General features: G+C 43.2%; 1 pseudogene; it reads right to left on the bottom strand.

Moving 5' to 3' along the window:
* Positions 1 to 365: 365 nt before the first annotated feature.
* On the bottom strand, positions 366 to 485 carry LOC136646410 (5S ribosomal RNA; annotated as a pseudogene).
* Positions 486 to 7237: the final 6752 nt, after the last annotated feature.

Raw genomic sequence — 7237 nt, 5'->3', positions numbered from 1 at the left:
GTGTGGATTTGGTTTACAGGCTAGAAACGTAATGTGTAGTAAGACATTAATAGTAATCATGGCCAGTTCACAAAAAGCCTGGGCAGAAGGAAGGGAAGGCAGTGCTTTGGGTGTCACAAGGGTCCAGGTTCACTGCCCAGCATCTCCAGGTTAAGGCAAAGCACAATTCCTATCTGAGAACCTGGAAAGCCCCTGCCAGCCTGTGCTGACAATGCTGAGTTAACCAGATCGTTCCAATGACCTGACTCAATGTAAAGCTTCTCATGTATCAATAGTATCAATGTGGAAATAATTAGAATAATTGCACTCTGAGAATGTGCACCAGAGATGATTGGCAACCTTCAGTCTCAAAAGACTATGGAATAAGCCTACAGCACCTGGTATTCCCAGGTGGTCTCCCATCCAAGTACTAACCAGGCCTGACCCTGCTTAGCTTCCAAGATCAGACAAGATCAGGGATGTACAGGGTAACAGTTGCTGCCAGTCCTCATCCAAAAACCTTAATGACACTGCAGTGTACATAAATGAGTTGGGAGGATGGCAGGTCACTCACATTACATTCACATAGTCTGTACACCAGGCAGTGGCATCACTAGAGGGGTGCAAGCAGAACAGGTCGCACTGGGTCATGCGCATAGGGAGGGTTACACTGCTATTGGCCAAAATTTTTAAAATCTTGGTATTTTCATGCATTGAAATATCTCTATTCTATAAAAAGTTATAGCCCCCCCCCCCCCAAAAAAAAACACACACACAACAGGGGTGGGGTGATGGTGCATCACCACACGCGTTGCCCTGCCCACTGCATGGGAGGATGTCCGTCAAATGGGGGTGATGCGCTGGCCTCTGGCACTGGGTGACACAATCTCTAGTGATGCCACTGACACCATGAAATGCAGACTCAAACCGCCGTGCCTACCAAGGCTGAATATAGGAGAAAAGAGAAAACTTTGAATACTGGTTTTGTCCTTGATGCATGTGCCTCTGACCTATCCCTGGTTTCACTGCCTGAGCAATCCTAGGCTGTACCTCCTGACATAGCCCTGATACAAGAATTTTTGGCAATAGATGTTGGCAACTGTAATCAAAAGATGGATGTTCTCCAGTAGCTCCAGCTGAAGCTTCTGAGTCATCTTCATAAGCAGTCTTGTATGTAGCACATTCAGTATTGGATCCGTGAGGTTACAGTATATAGTTGATAGTGGGTAGGACCAGCAGAGGAGATTTTCAACTAAATACCTTGAGTTGACATTCTCCCATTTACTAATTAAAGATGTCACTACAATAATAACTCAAAAGGTTTGGAGCTCAGTGATATTTAGGGCTGTTAAAAGCGGGGGGGGGGGGAGACTGACTTCACCCCTAGACAACAATCTATCAGCAGCACTTCTTTTTTAAAGCTATCCAATTGACTTAGGAAATTGAAATCTATGCTTGTCCTCTCAAACTTTGCAGAATCCCCAAAGAGGTTAAGCTGCACACCAGCATTAAGCATTTCTTTCCTTGCCTTCCCTTTTGGAATACGCCATTAGGGAGCAAACATTATATTTTAGTGTTTCATCTAATTTCTGAAATGCCTGAATCTTGGGAGGTATTTGCTGATGCTATCAAGGACGCAAAGGTAAATGGACAGTGACTGATTCAATTAACCGATAACATCTATTACCACCATGCCAAACAATCTACTCAGGGTAAGTAGCAAGATGAGCAAACAGGAAGATATACGCATGTCATTTTCTTCTTGGAATTTTCCTCCTTGATTTATGTGTTGGTCCCAGCAAGGTGAATGCTCAGAGATAGTGGCATAGGCAGGAGGAAAAAGCTTTAAAATCACAAATAAGAAAGGAGACTGTACTTGTCTCAGATGTATTTAAATGTTCAGCGACCAACATGAAAGGGGAAAACACTGTCAGGCTTGGAAGCAAGGGGTTGAGAGCGAATGATATCTCCTTCAAAAGCTCTAAGGGTTTGTTGGAGTCATCCATACCTCCCACCACCACTGTTCCCTCTAAGGAGTCTGCACTAGTGCACAGTCCCCTTTGGTACCTGTGTGGCACTGCAACCTATTACAACACCACCTCTAGATCAGCCATTTTCAACCACTGTGCCATGGCACACTGGTGTGACATGAGTGGTCCACAGGTGTGCCACAGGAATTTGGGGGAAGGTCATTTATTAATAGGGCCCATGGGAGATGTGAGCCCCCACTGGCAGCATGGTGTGGCCTTGTCAATTGTCAAAAACCTGGTGGTGTGCCTTGAGCATTTTAGTGCCTTGTCAGTGTGCCGTGAGATTAAAAAGGTTGAAAATCACTGCTCTGGATGTTCAGTGATGATGTCATCACTTCATTGCCAAACTTCCAGGTTGCCAAGTTCTGTGCTGTGCTGGGTGGTGCACTACCATGCACTTTAGGGAATGTGGCCCACTACCACAACATATTCTCTTGCACAAGCATAAAATCCACAAAGCATGTACAAAGTAACTGGTGTGCTTTCTAGGTAGACAGGTGTTCACACCAGCATATAACACAGTTTGAATCTAGGAAATACAATATAACAGAAGTGGTAGTGTGCTACCTTAGTGGGAAAACAGGTACTTGCAACACCCCTATCCTTACACCTAAGCTCATCAACTGAACACATGTACATCTATTACATGTTTTGGAAGGTTCTGGATGTGATATGATCTATTCATGTACCCACAATAGCACTCCCAGCGCTGTCTTCTAAAACAGGATGTGTTAATAAAGTGACCATAAGTGTCACAAGCATAATAGAATGTTTCATTTCACAAAACAACAGCAACAGCATTTTGTTGTAGAACAACTGAAACTCACATTAAGCAACATCGACTATATTGGTTCAGGTTGTGGGAAGTACTGAAAGATAGCAATGCACTCTCTATTTGTGCCCAGATTTTAGGTTGCCCACTTCAGCACCTTTTTCAGTTCTGAACTGTACACAGTATTCCAATTGTGGCCTCACCATAGAGTTGCGTTGAGAATGCCCTCTCCATTAAAATCTTTCCATTCACCCCATTTATAAATCTAAATTTACAAATCTATGGTGTGACCACATTTGGAATACTGTGTACAGTTCTGGTTGCCACACCTCAAGGAGGATACTCTAATGGTGGAAAAGGTGAAAAAGTGTGCAACCAACATATTAGAGTGCTGGAACACCTTCTTTACAAGGAAAGGCTACAACATTTGGGGCTTTTAAACTTGGGGAAAATGTGATTAAGGAGGTACATAATTGAGAAATATAACATTATGCATGGTGCTAAGAGTCTCTCTCTCTCTCTCTCTCTCTCTCTCTCTCTCAGTAATACAACCAGTGGTCATTCAATTAACTGATTGACAGAAGATGTAGAACAGACAAAAGGAGGTCCTTCTTCACTCAGCAAATAATTAATTTCTAGAATTTGTTGCCTCAAGATGTGATGAATGGCCACTAGCTTGGATGGCTGTAAAAAGGGATTGAACAAATTCCTGGAGAACATGTCTATCAATTGCTACTAGTCAAGTTTATGTGCTACTTCCAGGTTCAGCGACAGTCTGCACCTGAACGTCAATCACAGGGGGGCAATAGTGGGAGAGAATGGTTTCCAGACTGGGCTTTCCAGAGAAAGTAGGATACAAATGCTGAACTAGGCTTTGGCCTGATTCAGAAGGGATTTTCTTATGCTTTTTAGCTAGAAAGTCAGGTGTGCTGTAGCTTGAGTCTGGAGATATGGTTGAAAAACAAACAGATTGTTCGAAGGATACAGCTAGCAAAACAGAATGGTTTCAGAATATATTGTCATTCTGAACAGTTTAAAATGAAGCTTGCTAGCTACCACATGTGAAATAGTAATGTCCTACATCAGGGTTTCTCAAACTGTGAGTTGGGACCCACTAGGTGGGTCGCAGGCCAATTTCAGGTGGGTCACCATTCATTTTAACATTTTTTAAAATATATTAGACTTGATGCTCCCATGGGATGTGACTGCTTTTGGGGAAATGTTGCAGATCTGTACTTTTAACAGGCTAATCTGTATATGCTTTTAACAATGATAGTAAATGGGACTTACTCCTGGGTAAGTGTGGTAGGATTGCAGCCTAGGATTATTGGAAATGTTCCTGCTTGATGATGTCGCTTCTAGTCATGACATCGCTTCCGATGGGTCCTGGCAGATTCTCATTCTAAAAAAGGGGTCCCAGTGCTAACGTTTGAAAACCACTGTCCTGCATTGTGTTTGATTGTTCATACCTATGCAATGTCATGCGTATGAAATATGAGTAAGCCACACCCCTCACACTGAGTTTTAACTTTCAAAAATATATGTGGGGGAGTGGAAACCTGAAGCTACGCAAGGAAATAGACATGGTTCCTGAAATCTCTCCACAAAGGTTAATAAAAGCCAGTCACTGACCATGGTCAAGTACCAGAAAACAGCGATTGCCCCTGATAAATGGAATAACTGGCATGGCTGCAACAACTGTGCATTTATAGATGAATAAATTGATCATCTGGAAGCAATTCTAGTCAGAGCTGTAGCAACAACCAGATGGCCAGCTCTAAGTAATCAAAGTTGTTTTTAACATGCAATCAATCAATTAATCATTTAATCACAGCAATTAATTGAATAACACTTGGACCCTTTGGACTTCTGCATACGTTGCTCTAAAAGTTGGAAAATAAAATTAACAGAAGGTCAATCCATTTAATAGACAGCTTAGGGACAGCCAGTGTGGTATAATAGTTCAGAGCTCGGAGGGGAAATTGGCTCTGTTTCAGGAAAACGTCTGTGGAACTTTAAGGAAAGAATATAGAATTTTAACACAATTGGTGATGCTTCTGAGCAGGGCCCTGTGCTTCCCTAGGGAAGGGAAAAAAGAATGTGAGAACTGCATGGCTAAAAACATCAAGACAAACAATGAATTCTTCATCAAATCCATCAAGCTGCAGAGGCAGTTGGACTGCTGGATAACAATAAATGGAAGCCTAGTGAAGTTAGGGAGATTGCAAAGAAGCTGAACATTTTTTTTTGCATCTTCCTTCACTACAGAACATGAAGGATGGATACCTTCTCCGGACAGAGTCTGATGAACTAACTGCTCAATCCTATCTCTCACCGTGCTCTTTCATGCAGCCATGCCAATGGAGTGAGTGCTTGCTGCATGCTATGGTGGGGAATGATCAGGAGGCCAATCAGAGGTAAGTAACTTTTTTTAACTTACCTCTGAGAAGACTTTCTGGCTGCCTATGAGTCTTCTCAGACCCTCATCAGCTATTACTGAAAGAGAGTGTAATGGAAGATCAGAAGATCATCAGGTGGATGATGTGGTGTTGACAGCAATTCCATGTCTTGACAGCTGGTTGACAGCTCTGGGAAGGGCAGGGCTGGCTCCACAGCTGTAATCAATCAAGGCCAATGGAGACCTGGATGGACATCTGAGCTTCATTTGGCCTTGATGGGACTTTGAATGAGCTAAGGAGGTAGCTCACAGCTGAGCTGCATTTGCACTTAATGGGACACAAAGGATAAAAGGCAGCTTGAGAAGGACCAAAGGGGCAGGACCCTGACCCAGAGGGAACCAGACCAAGAGGGCTACCTGACCCAGACCTACAGGAGAAGGGGACTGCCAGGACTCTGCTGGAGGACACAGAAGACTGGGAAGACTGGACTGTGCTTTGGAGACCGGATTGGACTTGAATTGGAGGCTTCAGACCTTTACCCACTGAGTTAAGTGGAGTTTTGGGGAGGGAAAGCCTCTGGACAAGAGGACTTGCAGGGAGTGTCTGTGTTCATAGCAATAAATTTGGGTAGTTGCTATAGATAAAGAGTTCTGTGTTCATTCCTTTGCACACCACAGCGGTTGTTCTAGAGATAAAGAGGGTGTTAATTAGCCAAAAAGCAGGCATTAGAAGGGAGTTGAGATATTTGGACAGGGCAGAGAGTTAATGCAATACCAATATTTTAAAAAGGATCCAGGTGGAATCGTGAAAACTATAGGCCAGTCAGCTTAACATCTGGGTAAATTGGTGCAGTGGTGGACTGCCCCAGCCCTGTGCCCTGGGGCAAAAGTCCACGATGTCACCCCTGCATGGGCTGTCACCGCCCCTCTGAGTGCAAATTCTCTGCCCCCCCCCCACTCACCTGAGGCTCACAGAGCCTCACACAATCAGTGCCTGCATTAGGGAAGCTTCCTGAAGGTTCCCCAACTCTATAAACCATGCTTCTGGGAAACCAGAAGCACAGTTTCTGACTTCGTTGGGGGGCTCAGAGAGACTTCTGTGGGTCCTAGAGGCTTGCACACAGGGCATTTGCCCCATAGGCTGAATGAGAGGTCCGCAACTGAATATGGAATTATGGAAAGCATAATTAAAGGTAAAATTATGAAGTATCTAGAAGAATGAGCCTTGCTGAAGGGGAATCAGCATGGCTTCTGTGAAAGTAAGTCCTGCCTCACTAACCTTCCGGAGTTCTTTGTGAGTTTTGAAAGGCATGGGGATAGAAGCGATGTAGTTGACATACCCATGAACATTCAAAAAGCTTTTGACAAAGTTCATCAAAGGCTTTTATATAAAGTCATGGAATAAGGGCACAGGTCCTTTTATGGATTGGTAACTGATTAAAAACCAGGAAGCAGAGAGCAGGAATAAACAAGCTACTTTCATAGTGGATGGAAGTAAGAAGCGGGGTCCCTTAAAGATCTATCTTTATAACTTGTTCATAATTATGTGGAGCAGTGGTTCTCACACATTTAGCACCGGAACCCACTTTTTAGAATGAGAATCTGTCAGGACCCACTGAAAGTGAAATCATGATCAGAAGTAAAATCATCAAGCAGGAAAATTTTTTTACAATCCTAGGCTGCAATCCTACCCACACTTACCATTTACTAATATTGTTAAAAGAATATACATAGTAGCTTGTTAAAAGTACAGATCTGCAACATTTATCCAAATGCAGTCACATATCATGGTAGCATCAACTCTAACATATTAAAAATAAAATATTGAAATGAATGGGACCCACTTGAAATTGGCTCACGACCCACCTAGTGGGTCCCGATCCACAGTTTGAGAAACACTGATCTAGAGAGTTGGGGTGAACAGAGAAGTGGCCAAGTTTACACATGATGCAAAGCTATTCAGAGTGGTTTAAACCAAAAGCTGACTGTGAAGAGATTAAAAAGGATCTCTCTAGATTGAGTGGGCAGTCAAATGGCTAATGCAGTTCAGTGTCAATA

This window comes from Tiliqua scincoides, chromosome 3 (genome assembly GCF_035046505.1).
Source record: "Tiliqua scincoides isolate rTilSci1 chromosome 3, rTilSci1.hap2, whole genome shotgun sequence".
NCBI lineage: Eukaryota > Metazoa > Chordata > Lepidosauria > Squamata > Scincidae > Tiliqua > Tiliqua scincoides.
The sequence above is the reverse complement of the archived record's forward strand: the minus strand, read 5'-3'. Positions and strand labels throughout refer to the sequence as shown.